Source organism: Anabrus simplex, chromosome 1, assembly GCF_040414725.1.
Source record: "Anabrus simplex isolate iqAnaSimp1 chromosome 1, ASM4041472v1, whole genome shotgun sequence".
Lineage (NCBI taxonomy): Eukaryota > Metazoa > Arthropoda > Insecta > Orthoptera > Tettigoniidae > Anabrus > Anabrus simplex.
This window is the reverse complement of record NC_090265.1, coordinates 1,749,126,365-1,749,144,366: the sequence shown is the minus strand read 5'-3', so window position 1 is coordinate 1,749,144,366 and position 18,002 is coordinate 1,749,126,365.

Below are 18,002 nucleotides of genomic sequence, written 5' to 3'. Positions count from 1 at the left end.
CAGTGGGTCCTCTAGAAACCATTTGCACTTACATACTACGATCCTAGAAATGGACGAAAAGTCGTTTTCATTGGTCAGCTTTGAAAGACGCCATTTATACGTCGTGGGCGTGAATTTGATGATGAAGACGACACATACACCCAGGCCCCTTGTCAGCGGAAGTAACCAATTATTTTTAAAATTCCCGACCCTACCGGGAATCGAAACCGGGACCTCAGTGTCCAAAGGCCAGCACGCCAACCATTTATTCATGGAGCCGGACTTTAAAAAGGTGATGCACCTTAAAATCCTTTCACTAGTTATAACCTCTTAAAAGAGTGCTAGACCTCCGAAAGTTAATGTTTTGACTTTGTGATGCTCCGTTAGTTAAGTTTCCCAATACACGTTAATTTATTTTGTGAAGTAGTAACTGTAGGTTTGAGGCATGTTCATTGCTCTGTACCAGTGTAATAGGCCCAGCGTTCTGCTTTTAATTTTCGCCATTTCTGTATTGTGTTTCTGAAGCTGTGGTGGCGTACGCACGTCATGTCCTCATTTCCTCGGCTTTGTCCCGAGCCTCTTGTGTGGCCCGCTATTGTCCAATGCTCTTGTGCTCCCCACTTCGTCCACAAGTCTCTCCTATTCCTAGGGGAACAAATTTGACGGCAAAAATTTGCTGAATATGGGGCTTCCTACTTAAACGGTACTACGTTCCTGTATCAAGCACTTGATGGCGCCCTCATTGTGCTCAACTTTTGTGCGAGTTGTAATCAGCGTGTGGATGTTGAAGCAAATTAGTGATGATGTAGTAACACCTGTTTTTCATACCGTGAAATTGCTGAAGCTTGAGAGAGAGAGAGAGAGAGAGAGAGAGAGAGAGAGAGAGAGAGAGAGAGAGAGAATTTAATGATCATTTGCATGCCACTGAGGCTGAAAAGCTCCTTTGTGTAGTGTCTTCGTAAAATACAATACAGGTTTATGAACACACTAGCTACATTTTTGTAATATTAGAATATTAAATTGAACATTAAACTTTAAAAAATAAAATGCAGGTACCAAATCCAAAATATTAAAGCATAAGAAGTAATAATGTATATCACTATGCCTATTTGTATAAAGCTAAAACACACAAACAATTTTCTTAGAAATATACATATTTCTGATTGTTAGATTGTTGCGTACTCCTTCAGGAAGTTAGATGTTAAGTGTTCCGGGAATACCGTGGAACGCAGAGGTGTAAGAAGTTGCGGGCATGAGTGGGTGGACAGAGAAATGATCAAAGTACATAATTTAAAACTCTGAAATTTGAAATGTTATTTCTTTCCTGTTTTTAATTTCTTTTCAGATCTTAAACTTTGTTGTTAAAGAATAACAGAAAACAGTTGGATAGATAAAAATTAGCTCGTGCAGTCGCTTCATTGCGGCCAGTATCCAGTATTCGGGAGATAGTGTGTTCGAACCCCACTGTCTGCAGCCCTGAAGATGGTTTTCCGTGGTTACCCGTTTTCACACCAGACAAATGCTGGGACTGTACCTTAATTAAGGCCACGACCGCTTCCTTCCCACTCCTACCCCTTCCCTGCCCCATCGTCGCCATAAGACCTATCTGTGTCGATGCGACGTAAGTTACAAATTTTACGAGAGCACCCCTGCTCTATTGAATAAATCATCAAGGAGACTGAGCTCCAAAATTTACCACATTCAAAAGAGCGTCTTTGCTCCACACAATTAAATAGGAGACTGTTCTCCAAAATTTACAAGATTAAATCCTCTCCAAGGCACCGTCTAACTTTTACAAAAAACAAACAAACAGTAGACACTATCTTATCCGCACAACAGTCTAAGTTACATTTAAATAGGTAATTGAATAAGAGTAGTTAACTTTAAGAGGGGCAGTAAGTACCCATTGAACATGGCCTTGGTGAAAAAGAAAAGGTTAAAGTTATTGGCTGAAAATCAAAATGTTAGGAGGCGAACACTTGCACTACATTGAAATTCACTAGAAAAATACTTAAAACCCCATGTGGGCTTATGGCCCAAAGTTACAGAGGCTAAGCATATACTACAGAAGTGACTGGATGGAGGGGAAGTTTTAAATTACAAAAGGAAAATTTTAAAGTTCACGAAGTCATAGTCACCTCAATACCAAGTTGAAGGGCATTACAATACAATGGATTTATTTTGTCTGACAAGATTAAGGCCATTAGGGTTCACACTCTTTATTCCCTACGTTAGACTAAGGTCTTAGACCTGATTGATAATTTACATTGAAAGATTACATTAAGAAATAATTTTGAAACCTTCCCCTCGAGTTAGCTTTCTGAGACTATTACATGATTAAAATATTTCTGCCATTACCTTGAGCTGGTGGACCTTCCGGGGATGGGCAAGGCTAGCCTCCTACCTCCTCTGCGAACACACTCTACTTTTTGACGGGACAGGAGCGATTGAAAAGACAACATGGCCCAAAAGGTCCCAGCTTTTATAGCGAAGAGGAAGGTTCCAGAATTCTCTGGGCCGAAGCCCTGGACACACTCACAAATACTATTGGTTTATTAAATAAATATAAAAAATTCTTGATTGGCTCAAATTTTAAGCAGGCGGGAAGAGGTAAGAAGTGCTAGTAACCTTAGAACACAAAAATCTACAAACAATTCAGTTTTGAAAACCTTTGAATACAAAATTTATCTTGAGATTTAATTGTCCATGCTCTCACCAGAGGGAGTACATAAATCGACAGTAGAGACATCTGGAGATAAAGTTCGAAACTTCTCTAGAAATAAGTTTCACTGTTCATAGAACAGATGGCCTTAAAAAGGCGCTTAGTTTGAATGTACGGAGTTGGTGTACTTCCGGTACATTAAGTACTGCTCTAGTTGGGTACAGGTAGTGTTATTTGCGGAACGGTGAAGGTTAAAGACGTTAATGATACGCGATGCAGTGCAAACAAACGATTTAAATTTAGTGGTACGATGAATTTGAAGGGTAGTTTTTGTAAACCTATTATCTTTGTTATGCACTGACTCCATAGGTTTAAATGCATTATAAAAGTAGGACGGGGTCTTCAGTTTGAGAATTTTGTGCGTAGCAACGGCTACTGGGAATTCCCGACGTTCGTAGAGCTTCAACCATTGTAGCTGTACGTAATAGGGTGTTGTGTTCATCACGCCTGGCATTTGTCTCGTAACGAACACATGCGTTTTGTACCCTGTTATGTTCAAAGTTACAGATAAGTCGTTGTATACGACTCATCCATAGTCTATGAGAGAGAGGGTGGGAGGGAGATACCATATTTGTAAATGATAGGATATGACGAGCAAACACTGGTTGCAAGTTGGTTTGTCTTCACGGCTAAGAGCCGTAACATACGAGCATCGGATCTCGTACACAGCAACGGTATTTTGACTTCGGGATTTTTCGCACTTTCCTCACCCAAGGACCGGCCAGATCGATCAGAATTTTGATTATAGAATGAAGTGGCTCTCTCCGTGTTTGCCTCAGGAGTCATGCCGAAATTTTGAAAAGGAGATTAATGTTCTGTTAATTCTTTTACATTCCCCCTTCCCCCCCCCTCCCCCGATAACCAAACAACCAACAAAGAACCTTCTTGGTGCATCTCTATATTATAATAGCGTAAGAATTCTGAAGGGGGCCTTCACGATTACGTCAGAACAGGACCTTATCTTTTTTCTCCTCGAATGCCCCATGTCTTGAAATCATCTCCCATGCTGCAACCCTCGTGTTTTTGTCCTTACGCTCCTCGGAGGCAATATTCTTCATTTCAGGATGGGCGTTTACTAGTTCAGTAAACATTTCCATATCTAATTCCTTTACAGAAGTCATGTTGGCAACAAAATGGAGCATGATTTTACCGCACATGTGTCATAGACAACAGCCAGTAGTGTATAGTGTACTGCCTTATCGGTGAGCCATGGACTTTCCTGTCCTGGAAAGTAGCTTCATTCATTTATACCCTAAAGGCAAGGCCTTGTCGCTGCAACCCCATTTGTCTCTCCTCTGATAAGCGTTTCAGGTCAACATATTTTTTCAAATTCAGCCTGTCCATCACGGAATCCAGATACTTCTTTCTCGGCTTTCCTCTTCCCTTCTTACCCAGAACTTTTCCTTCCAGCATAGTCGTGAGGAATGTGTTATGTCGAAGTGTGTGGCCAAGGATTTTGATTTTCCTCTTTTCTACAGTGTTGATCAATTCCCTTGTTTCGTCTATTTCCTTAATTACTTTTTCTCTGTCCAACTAATTTTCAGCATCCTCTTCGACATCCACATTTCCATTGCTTCCAGGCGTTTTATATCCAGTTTTCCTAAGCCCCATGTTTCGCAAACATACAACAAACACTCCACACAAACATGTTGGCAAATTCTTTCCTAATTTTAATGTTAATGTTCCTGCTTGTCATAAGCTGTTCCTTGTTACTGAAGGCTTGTTTAGCTAGAGCAATCCTCCTCCCGATTTCTGTGGTGCACCTGTTGTCCTGAGTGATAATGCTTCCCAAGTAGCAAAATTGATTTACTTGTTGTACATTTTCATCACCTACCTTAATGTTTATTGGTATTTTCTCAGTTGATTTAGAAGTAGGTACCAACGCCAAATCCCGTTCGTGTGCCAGGAACGGGATCCAGCCTTGTACCCCTGAACTGCATCGTCAAAATGTCGATGCTGTAAATGGCAATTTGATACTCGTGTGTTAGGGCTTAAATCGTACGAGCGAGGTTATTTAATTTTATTATTTAACGTACGGCAAATAGGAGGAAAGAACATACTACAGTAATTAGCTATGCAAGATGCTGCTAACATGGCTCGCAACAACTTCGACACTGTGAAAGTTTGGAAAGACCGTAGGGAAACTTCAACAGTTTTGTCCCTACACAACAGCATTTTTTCTGGTGCAGAAATTCCTAGTGGATCCCATCTACCACGCAGACAGTGGGCCACTCTTAACAGAATTCGGACAGGCCATGGAAGATGCAGGGACTCACTCTACAAGTGGAACTGCTTAACGTCACCAGAATTCGACTGTGATGCTCCTTGGCAGACCATCCCTCACATCGTTGACAGCTGCCAACTACGAGCCTACTCGAGTAGCTGGGCTGATTTCCTTATCCCATCAGAGAGAGTATTAGAGTGGATAGAAGGACCGGACATTTCTATATGATTTTGCTTCTTGTTATTGTACCAAATTTAATTGTATATAACTGCCTCTGTGGATCAGTGGTAGAGTGTCGGCCTCCGGATCCCAAGATAGCGGGTTCAAACCCGGCAGAGGTAGTTGGATTTTTGAAGGGCGGAAAAAAGTCCATTCGACACTCCATGTCGTACGATGTCGGCATGTAAAAGATCTGGTGACACATTTGGTGTTTACCCGACAAAATTAATTAAATCTCAGCCAAAGACGCCCAAGAGAGTTTCGGTTTACTCGGTCTGCCATCTAGTGGGCCTAGAATGAAACGGAACGTCGAAATTGACTAGCAGACAGCCAGATGGCGTCAACTTGAAATGTCTGCACACGGTAGCTGAGGCCATACGATTATTATTATTATTATTATTATTATTATTATTATTATTATTATTATTATTATTATTATTATTATTATTATTAATTGTATATATGTATATTTTATGCTATATGCTAAATAAATAAGTAATTAAAATGCACAGATAAACTGTTTAATAGTCCATACTTGATGTTGTTAACTGCAAATACGTTTCTAGAATTTCTCCCTTACGCTGTAAGAAGACGCTGCTTCACAGCGTGCTGGACTGTTTACTGTGAAGCCCCACAACCACATTCAGCGGACGAATGCTTTCATGACTTACTGTTGGCAGTAGATCGCCACATCTACCGTAGGGAGTTCGAATCCTCTTGACAGTTGCTCAGGTCTTTCAAGGTACCGGTAGATCAAAACCCTATGGTGTATCTCTGTGCTTTGGTAGTTTGTGACGATCTGATGGGACGCAGGAGACCCATACTTGTTTTCAGATCCGAATCAGTTTCTGTCTGCTGAAATGTCGACCATTATTTTCGTGTAGCCAGGTAATCTGCGCGATCTTCTGACCTAAAACATGTGATTTAATTTTGTGTACTTGTATGACTGTATATTCTAATACGAAAGCGGCGTACTTTTACACAGAGCCTGCTGATATTTCCGTAAAAAGCCTGCTCATGTGAAGTCAGTTCTTTGTTGATATCTCCTCTGTCTTCTGTGTGCCGAAGTGAGTCGCCAGTTTTCATCGAATATTTTCCCACCTCCTGCCTTTTCCGTAACTCTCCGATCGCCGCATCTTAGGTCTACTTATTTGTTGTGGAGACTGTTTTTTCGTGTATTATTTTATCGTGAGTATAGCTGCCTCTACACGCCGACAAACTCATGTCCCTTAACAGTATAACTTATTTGACTTGTTTCCTGTTGTTCCCTCTGGAGCATAGAGCCTTGGCGAAACTTCCACTTAACTTCTCTCCAGGTCTTGTCCACCTTTGCGATTTCCTTTTCGATCGCCCTCTTCCAGGTCTTCTTGGACCGACCTCGCATCCTCTTTATGCCAAAGGTCGTAATCAGGTTATCCGTCCGGTTTTGTAATTTCGCTTCAGTTTCTATAATCATATTATTTAGGAAGAGCGAGTGATTAACCCACTGCTTCAGAGTGCCTTGATGGGGCTTCCATCTTAAGCCTGAGGCACCGGGCTGATTTTCTGTCGGGGTTTCTTCCCTTAGCCTTTGAAGTTCCCACTTCTACTGCAGGGCAGCAGTTCCCTATTCTGTTTACCCAGAATTCTCTCTTCCGCCAGTTCCACAGTTCCGAAGTCCCACTTCTCCACCTTCACTGCCGTTGAGGTCTTCACCGTAACCCTGGTAAGGGAAACTTACGTGGCACTACCAGCCGGGTCAGTTGGAATAAGGCCTTAACAATATAAAAATTGGTTTAAATGGAAGCTTCTGCACGACTATTGAAAATTATTTCACTGTTGTAGCCTTCATCCGCCGTCCCAGCTCTGTATGGATTTATTACTCCTGTTCCTGTTTAGCCGTTTAGCTCTTTGTGGGTTACTGCATTTTCCTCCAGAAAGAATGGGGTACCTCGTTCGCCTACTGGGCTATTCCAGGGGACTACTACTCCGCCGAAGGTGCCATTGAGAGGGGTCTACCGAGCAAGTGGTTGCATGGTTTGGGTCACGGAGTTGTCAGCTTACATGTGGGATATGGTGGGTTCGAACCTCACTGTCGGCAGCTCTGAGTATGGTTCTCTGTGGTTTCCCATTTTCACACCAAGTATACGCTGAGGCTGAACCCTAATTAAGGCCACGGTCGCTTCCTTCCCAGTCCTAGCCCTTTCCTATCCCATCGTCCCGATAAGACCATTCTTGTGTCAGTGCGACGTAAAACAAATATTAAAAACAAAGACGGAGCCCTACTGAATTTTCTGTCTTTGTTCATTTTAGCGTAATTTTCACCAAAATGCTGAGGTAGCTAAGAGACTAAATGATGAAAAATCCAAAATTGCATTTAAACTGAACTCCTAGTTTGGGATTACGGCTGTTTTTTTAGGAAACTTTCCTTTTTCAGAATGTCCCGGTTGCACCATGTTTTGTTTTCTAGTATTATTTATTGTTAACCGTAGAAAGGTCTCGGGAATAATTTGGAGTATTATGTTTTTATTAATATTAAAATCTTATACTTTTAACAACATTTTTGTTAATTTTAAGTGGTATCACATCTTAAAAACAGTTGGTTTCCCTTGTCTTGATTCAATATATTTCTGAAAGCTTCCAATTACACTGACTGACAGAGCAAATGCAACACCAAGAAGGAGTGGTCAGAACGTTATGCCAATTGCAGGGTAGACTGACGTCACTGAGGTATGCTCATGATGTGAAATGCGCCGCTGTGCTGCGCACGTAGCGAACGATAAATGGGACACGGCGTTGGCGAATGGCCCACTTCGTACCGTGATTTCTCAGCCGACAGTCATTGTAGAACGTGTTGTCGTGTGCCACAGGACACGTGTATAGCTAAGAATGCCAGGCCGCCGTCAACGGAGGCATTTCCAGCAGACAGACGACTTTACGAGGGGTATGGTGATCGGGCTGAGAAGGGCAGGTTGGTCGCTTCGTCAAATCGCAGCCGATACCCATAGGGATGTGTCCACGGTGCAGCGCCTGTGGCGAAGATGGTTGGCGCAGGGACATGTGGCACGTGCGAGGGGTCCAGGCGCAGCCCGAGTGACGTCAGCACGCGAGGATCGGCGCATCCGCCGCCAAGCGGTGGCAGCCCCGCACGCCACGTCAACCGCCATTCTTCAGCATGTGCAAGACACCCTGGCTGTTCCAATATCGACCAGAACAATTTCCCGTCGATTGGTTGAAAGAGGCCTGCACTCCCGGCGTCCGCTCAGAAGACTACCATTGACTCCACAGCATAGACGTGCACGCCTGGCATGGTGCCGGGCTAGAGCGACTTGGATGAGGGAATGGCGGAACGTCGTGTTCTCCGATGAGTCACGCTTCTGTTCTGTCCGTGATAGTCACCGCAGACGAGTGTGGCGTCGGCGTGGAGAAAGGTCAAATCCGGCAGTAACTGTGGAGCGCCCTACCGCTAGACAACGCTGCATCAAGGTTTGGGGCGCTATTGCGTATGATTCCACGTCACCTCTAGTGCGTATTCAAGGCACGTTAAATGCCCACCGCTACGTGCAGCATGTGCTGCGGCCCGCGGCACTCCCGTACCTTCAGGGGCTGCCCAATGCTCTGTTTCAGCAGGATAATGCCCGCCGACACACTGCTCGCATCTCCCAACAGGCTCCACGAGGTGTACAGATGCTTCCGTGGCCAGCGTACTCTCCGGATCTCTCACCAATCGAACACGTGTGGGATGTCATTGGACGCCGTTTGCAAACTCTGCCCCAGCCTCGTACGGACGACCAACTGTGGCAAATGGTTGACAGAGAATGGAGAACCATCCCTCAGGACACCATCCGCACTCTTATTGACTGTGTACCTCGACGTGTTTCTGCGTGCATCGCCGCTCGCGGTGGTCCTACTTCCTACTGAGTAGATGCCGTGCGTATTGTGTAACCTGCATATCGGTTTGAAATAAACATCAATTATTCGTCCGTGCCGTCTCTGTGTTTTCCCCAACTTTCATCCCTTTCGAACCACTCCTTCTTGGTGTTGCATTTGCTCTGTCAGTCAGTGTATTTCTAAAATTGAATAAGCCAAATTATGAATGATGAGCGTGCCCAGTTAAAGGAACGCGCAGGTGTGATTTAAATGTCTCCGCACGACCTTTAATGCCCGCATGTGGAGAAAAAGGCCCCAAAGTTTGGAGTGTCTATTAGTCCCAAAATCTAATTTTTTATTGTTGCCTTTATTGGTCTAGAACCTCAGTAGGTTTCATACCGTAACCCTGGCAAGGGACCCGTACAAGCCACTACCAGCTGGGCCAGCTGGACCAAAGCTTTTTATTTTATTTTATTTTATATATTTTCGTATAAGGAACAATGAGCATGAATACAGATCGAGGTGGCCGCATTTCCAGACGCACCCTCCATTGTCTTGCACACAAAGTGCCCGCTGCGTAATGTTGCTTCTGTGAGGGAATTGCTGGCAAGGTGGAGGAGGGAGGTCCTGGAACATCCTCTCTATTCACCAAACATTATCATTGTGACTTCGATGTTCCCCAATGTAAGGATACCACTCCGAGGGAAGAGTTTCCATACCGAAAACGCCATAGTTCAGGCGGTAGGGCGTTCTGTCCCAGGCATCAACAGAGGCGGCATTGCTCCTTGAATTATGCGCCTTCCACACATTTGGCAGAGGATGCAACATGTTGCAGGGGATTAGGCCTGTAGAGGTTTGGTAGCTCTACAATAAATGGTTTCGTATATATGCATATGTTGCCACAGGTTTTTTTTTTCCTTTACAACTCCCCGTATAAGGGCTATGTGTAATACGAATACGTACGATGTTTTGTACGTGTATGTAGGAGTTGCGTGTATTTACGCAATAATAGTTCCTGTTACTTTATTTACTGAATCGCCGTCGTACCAGTACCGTTATAACAGTATATTAGAAATGTACTGTAATTTGTTTCTGGGTAATTCCTTGGAATGTAATGTTCGTTCCGTCCAATATGTGGCACAGCAAAGCTATTATAAAATCGACATTGTATTTTTGGCAACGAGTGGAAAGTGTTAAAATGTAACATTCCACCACTTCGGTCGCGTGCTGTGTTGTGTGGCTACTTCATAGTGACCTAGTACGAGGTCGAACTAGTGCACGAACACGTCGCATGCCATTAAAGATAATAACATGCAGCCAAAAGGTATTTGTACTCGCACGAAACTCGATAGCCACACTACATCAGTGTGGCGCCTTTCCGCGTGGGATGATTTTTGATGGGAGAGGTAATCTCCAGAAATACAGTATCCTGCGACACAAACCGTACTAAAATTACAAACATGTTCTGAGCATCAAACAGTACTGACTGTCGCCAGAAATCTGTCACTGTAACGACAATTGATACAGCAAGAAGGAGCTACAGCTCACTTGTCCTGCAGGACACTTCAGAGATCGCGTAAGTTCCTGTACCCTTCCCACTTCCCGGATCTTACTCCTGCAGAAAGCTACATAAGCTGAAAAAATCTATTTTCTAGTCAGACGAGCCTCCTAAGAACGTTCTCGATTTAGGAGGTAAACCATTACAACGTGTGAGAGCGGACATTTTAACGACACTCTGTACCGGCGTAGTTAGAAACGTGTGGACGTCGTCACCATTCACGTAATGACTTATCTTGATGTTCAGAGCATCTTTATAATTTCAGTACTGTTTATTGTATATTACATATACAAGATTGTGAGCAGCTGCAAAAAGATCTCGGCAATGACAGGTTGTGAATTTCGCTAATTGGAATAGTTCTCTCAGTTTTAATTACTGCGTTGATGAGGTGAAAGTTCCTTATGGAGATCTCTGTAAGTACCTAGGTGTTCATATATTGAAATATCTTCATAGGGGTAGTCACATAAAGGGTACTGGTCTCTGCACATGGTTATGAGGGTATTTAGGGTTTTTAGAAGGATGTAAATGAGAGGACGTGTAATATTTTGGTAAGACCCCAGGTAGAGTTTGATTCCACTGTGTGTGACCCTCATCAGGATTACTTGATTCGAGAAGTGGAAAAAATCCAAAGAAAAGCAGCTCGATTTGTTCTAGGTGATTTCTGACAAAAGAGTAGCGTTACGAAAATATGCAAAGTTTGGGCTGGGAAGACTTGGGAGAAAGGAGACGAGCTGCTCGACTAAGTGGTATGTTCCGAGCTGTCAGTGGAGAGTTGGGGTGGAATGACGTTAATAGGAGAATAAATTTAGGTGTGTTTTAAAAGTAGTAAAGATCACAATATGAAGATAAGGTTGGAATTCCATAGGTCATATTGGGGCAAATATTCGTTTATAGGAAGAGGAGGTAGGGATTGCAATAATTTAGGAAGGGAGATGTTCAGTAAGTTTCCGAATTCTTTGCAATTGTCATGTATAAGGGAAGACTAGGTAAATAAACAAATAGGGAATCTGCCACCTGGGCGACTGTTCTGTCCTAAACGCAGATCAGTGGTGATTGATGATTGATTGGTGGTTGGCGATATTACGACACTGTTGTGCATATACAAAGAAAAGCATATTCTATGATCCTCTCTCTTTCGCGCAGCTATACGAGAGACAAAATAATGTTTTATTCAAGGCTGGAAAGGAAACTAGAATATTAATTGTCTGGGTTGAAACATGTTTCTTACTACTACTACTGACATCTATCGGGCAACGATGTTTCTCTGGCGAATTTCTTCCGGCACAAGGTGTTTTCAATTTCATTCCAGAGGATGACCCTCTTGTCAGAGATCGTTTGCAATTGTTCGCTGCCAGTTGTGAGGATTACCTCTTCTTTGATTTCAGAGGACATTCACATCAGTGCTGCTGCATGTGGGATTAAAAAAAAATAGAACATGGTGTGCTCTCTCTCTCTCTCTCTTTTCGGCAACATTTTTGTACATTCTAAACCATTTTTGTTCAGGTCTTCTTTGCATATGTGGTCACGGTAGGTTTGATCTGGGCTGTGTCTCGGACACTGTTAACGAAGAAGAGTTTGTCTTATCAGCAAAATAATAATAATAATAATAATAATAATAATAATAATAATAATAATAATAATAATAATAATATAATAATTAGCGCCTTGTTCGAGCAATGGCTCCAATTTGTTGAGATATATTACAATGAAATGGAAACCAAATTATTAAGACATGACTCCTTAACTAAATTCAACTATTATCCAACGTGTTTGCCTTGTTCTGTAACGGTATGTCTGTGTAAGTGATGTCCTTCGTATATCTTGGCATTACTTACTCGTTTCGTAGTGCTGAAATTACTAAGCAGCTTCTGCGAGTCGTATTTTTCTGTTTCTTTCTTTTGCCATGTCTTTGGAACGGCTTACGCCTGTAGCTGCGGGATGCGATACAGTCGTGTCCAGTATTCCTGCCTGTCAGATGAAGTGGTCAGTTCCCCGAAGCCTCAGAACTGCAGATGTTAAAAGTGCCGCCTATGGGCTTTTAGCTGAATCTACTGTGCGACGATGCTCGTTGGATCGACCATCGCTGTCGCCTAGGTGTCACTAAAGGTCTACAAGGGAAGTGAGGAGTGAGATCGTTTCCCTTTGTTTTCCTCATCGAGCCAGAAGTTGCCGTCTGCCAAGCCCTCAGAAACGCAAACGGTATCCGACTTTATGAGCAACACTTTCAAAACATTAATCATAGGGCTGCATAAGGAATGGCATTGTAGCGTAGTTCATACTTAGCCACTTTCATATCGTCAGAGCAAAGGATGGGACAGAAACAGTAAGGTAACAATCTTGATCTAGCCCATACCAGAAGACAGTACAATCTGCCTACTGTATCTCGCCAAAGAAGGATTTTCATTATTATTATTATTATTATTTTTTTCATTTAAGTGTGCCAGGCTTCCCTCCAATTTTCATATTGTCTTTTTTATTGATTTTTCACTCGTTACAATTTAGTAATGGACCAGTCAGGCTCATCTCCTTCGTTTCGAGGGAGCAACTCCTCGTTTACTCATACATCATCCAGATTAGGGCCACAGGTGTGTGATACAAGTACATGGTCGTGCATCACCTCTTGTACATGGCTTGTGTGTTTAGAAACACGGAGGTCAGCTTAATGAGCTGGGAGAGAGGAGCGGTTTATCTTGGCATTGTATTACACCACTGCAATATTCCCTTTCCAGCAGTCTTCAGTGGGATGGTAGGGTTGGAAGTAGAAGCAAAAACAAATTCACTTCCATCGTTGCTAATTTTCTAGAAATGCAGTTTTAAGGAAACCGCTATAGTGAGGCGTACTAGACAAGATGGAAAGTGACGTAGTTTGTCATTCTTTTTCCTCACTGACCTAGAATGTCTTAGTGCAGCACTACTAACTCTTTGATTAGCACGTTTCACAGGATCTAGAGCAGTCCGCCACAAAAGTGTATGTCGCGCCATTCTTCTGGAGCATAAAATTTCTTGTGTCCCCCTTTACTCTTTCTTCCTTCTCTCCTCTCTCACAGGCGGGATGAGTGGCACAGGCGGTTGAGTCGCTGGCCTTCTGACCCCAACTTGGCAGGTTCGATTCTGGCTTAGTCTGGTGGTATTTGAAGGTGCTCAAATACGTCAGCCTCGTGTCGGTAGATTTGCTGACACGTAAAAGAACTCCAGCGGCGTCTCCGAAAACCGTAAACGTAGTTAGTGGGACGTAAAGCCAACAACATTATATTTGTAAGAGAGTTGGGGCAAAAGTCGTGGCAACTATTTTTTTCTTGAAGATACCAGTCCGGTTGGAAAATGTGACATATACAGACGAAAGGACACGGTGTTAACTACATGTCTGGACAATGAATAGCACTGAAATATCATAACACACTAATTTATTACGGTAGTATACAGGGCAATATGGCCTTCCCGGTGCAAAAGAATAACAACACACTTGGCAGTACAGCCTTTGAAGGGCCTTGGCCTACCGAAGGCCTGCAGATTACGAGGTGTCGTGTGGTCAGCACGACGAATCCCATCGGCCGTTATTTTTGGCTTTCTAGACCCTGGGCCGCTATCTCACCGTCAGATAGTTCCTCAATTCTAATCACGTAGGCTGAGTGGACCTCGAACCAGCCCTCAGGTTCAGGTAAAAATCCCTGACCTGGCCGGGAATTGAACCCGGGGCCATCGGGTAAGAGGCAAGCACGCTACCCCTACACCACGGGGCCGGCACACATTGATACTTACTTACTTACTGGTCGGCGCTACAGTCCTTGTAGGTCCTTGGCCTCCTTTATCACCTGCCTCCATTCATCTCAGTCCTCAGCTTTTCTTCTCCAACGTTTAACTCCTAACTTTCTAAGGTCATCCTCAACATCATCAATCCACCTTTTCCTGGGTCTTCCTCTCCTCCTCCTTCCATCAAGTTTCCCTATAAACACCTTTTTTACGGTGCAGGTTTCTGCCATTCTCTGAACATGACCGGCCCACCTAATTCTTCCCTGCTTAATTTTAGCAACAATATCTGGCTGGCCAAACAGTCCTTGCAGCTCTACATTTGTCCTCATTCTCCACCCATCCTGCTCTCTTACTGCACCGAATATCTTTCTCAATATCTTCCTTTCCCACCGTAACAGCCACTGTTCTTCTCTGGAGGTCATCACCCAGCATTCTGAGCCATACATAACTATTGGTCTTAGTACTGTTGTGTATATTTTAATTTTTGTATTCCTGCTGACATTCCTGGATTTAAACATATTTTGCAAGGCGTAAAAGCATCGGTTTCCACTTGTTATCCTCTCCTGTATTTCCACGGAGGTTTTATTGTCGTCTGTTATTATAGAGCCTAGATATTTGAAAGATGTGACTCTTTGATATTCCTTCCCATTTAATCTTACTGGGGTCCTTCCTCTTACTCCCTCTGTATCTCCCATCTTCATATATTTTGTTTTGTTTATATTCACTTCTAGTCCTAGGTCCCGTGCTTTCCCTTCTAATACTGAGTAGCTCTCTTCAAGAGCTCTTTCATTTCTTGCAATTATTGCTACATCATCAGCATATGCTATCACTTGTACACACATTGATACAGGTACCACTTAAAACCTTGTTTCGATCCAGCGAGTTGGGGACGTGTTAGCTTGCACGATGGTTTCGGCAGCCCGGAAGATGGTTTTTTGTGGTTTCCCATTTGCACACCATTTCGGCCATTGCCGATTCCTTCCTATCCCATCATCGTCACCAGACCTGTCTGTGTCGGTGGGACGTGAAATAAATATAATCTTTCTGTGTGTATATCTAGTCACTTCGTATTTCAAGTATGGGAGAACACACGCCCGTTGTTCCGTTTAACTGCTGTGGTTAGCGATGAAGAAAGAACATTCATTTTGCTGTGGGTGTTGATGGATAGTGTGTCATTAGACTGTTTATTGCGCAAATTCCAGCCAGTTGAAGTGAGGGTGGAAGCCAGTCTGAGAATGACTATGTAGAAGTTCCCCGGAATTGGGTCAAACTTTCTCAGTAATTGGATATTTAACTTGTATTTCAGAATTTCTGTGGCTATGCCGTCCACTCATGCTTTTACAATTTTCTTTGACGAAGCCGCATACCTGCGGCTTCTGACAGGATTCTGGAATTAGAAAAGCGAGCCCTTCATGAACCTGTGGCACGATGTACTTGACATATGGAGAGCCACGGAATGTTCACAATATTTGCTGGAACCCCTCTGCTAAGTTCCTTTCCAAGACGACGTTAATGAAAGCTGCTCAAGTGTTTATCTTCCTTGGTTTTACATACAGTTCGCTGACATTTATGTGGATATCCCATACGAACACAATGTGTTTCGGGCCTGACGTGTAGGTGGATATTTTGAGGAAGTTTAAATCGTAAAGTAGAGAAACGAAAATATATTCTCTGTGATATTGAATACCGTACTTGCTTATCTTCCAAATGAATGTGGATGTTATATTAAATGTCATTATTTACTGCACAGCCTTCCTGTTAGATTAAAATATACCACTGGCCTGACGCAGCAATAAGTGCGAACAAATACTAAATATGAAACTGATGATAAATTAAGCGTTTAAACTGACACTTCCGTTGTGACTATACATATGGATTTTTTTAACGTTTTAAATGTATAGAATTTTCACAACGAATTCTGTTGGCAAGACTTGAATCTGTTATATAAAGCTGGCCGTATAATGCTCGGTAATTTTTAATACGCAGCAAATCTGAAATGTACCAATGAATCAACCCCTGAATCTTAAAACATTAAGGACCTAATCCTGAAATGTGACTACGGTTAGCAGAGATGGATGCAGAGGACATTGTAAGTTACTATTGAACTGCCTTGTATGGATCATGCAATCATTATCATGCAGCATAATATATTTAAGTACGTGTACTTGAGATTGTGGAAAATAAACCAAACCATTGTGGCAACACGAGTTAAAATATCCAGTTACCATTTCCGCAGCGAAATGTCATGATTGGTAGTATATACAGATGCCATTTATTTATTTATTTATTTATTTATTTATTTATTTGCCCCTCTCTTACACTTAACCTCATTATGCGGCATGATAATGAATACAAACTTAATATTCAAACTTAATACACTGTATTTAGTGACCCTACGCTGAATAATTCAATGTTTCATAATAAAGGAAGGTTTGAAATATAGAATCTCCTGAGATTCATTTCTTACTGTTTCTTGATTATTAGAACCAACGTGGAGCAACAACTAACTGATTCAGGTGATGACTTGATTTTACAGAGCCATCTATGGAACCAATGTAGAATTATCTTCGTCGACACACGGCCGACTTGATGCGTCGCTCCAGCTAGCGGAGCGCAGCGAGGGATCCATTCGGCCGTGGTTGACAACTTTCACAGAGCCATCTACCGTTGAATTACGTTACCTGCAATGATCTAACCACGGCCGACTGGATACCTCGCTGCGCTAGCTAGAGCGACGCATCAAGTCGGCCGTGGATCTAACCATCGTTTTATTCCAATAAATGCCTGATTTACTCAAATAAGGACTTAATGAAATAAATAATATTTTTCTAGTAATTCTGAGATGGAGATTTTTCTTTTGATGTATAACACATAGTGTTAGTATTGCGGTTTGTGAGTTACACGTTCAAATTATATATAGAAAGAAGATATTTCTGAGACAATGCATGTCCGGTCTAGTTTGTAAATTGATATAAATTGTTATAAATTAATAAAACTGAAATGTGAATGCATTTTATTTTTATTATTATTTATACAATTCATGAAAAGAGAACACATATTAATAGAGTTGAAGTATTCTTCTTCAGTGATCTGACGGCCGGTTTCTTTGTTAAAGTACAAGTCGAAGTCCAGGCTTATATAGATCTCCTTAGGCAAATCGCATTCTACCTGTTGCTTTTAGGTCAGTCGGTATATAATGTTGAAAAAAGAAAAGAAAATGAGGAGTGTATTCATTTGCCCAGGCAAATCACTATTCACTATTGTATTGAAGAGGTTTGGCAAATCTTGAAACTTAGTTTCAAAACGACAACAATGGGGAATTGGAATATGATTCGTTTTGTCATTTTTCATTATTTGTATGACGAAAATGTAATGATTTACTCACCGCATCGGCTAAGAGGTAAATCCACATGAACACCTGGCGGCACTTCGGCTACATGAGCATGAAATATCAGCCCTTGCTGCACATCTACGTGACACAGGACATGAAGTGTCAAATATACAGAATTCGTTCACCAATTTACACACACATCCAAATGGGATTAAACTGAAGATTTTAGAAACTCTAGAAATGTTTAGACATCAGTTAACAAATCCTCATCTCATGCTCAATGATAAAATTGAAAATGAATATCTATAAACAATATTAAACTTCAGCAGCGTTGTTACTGATCCAACGATAATGCTTGAGAGTAACAGTT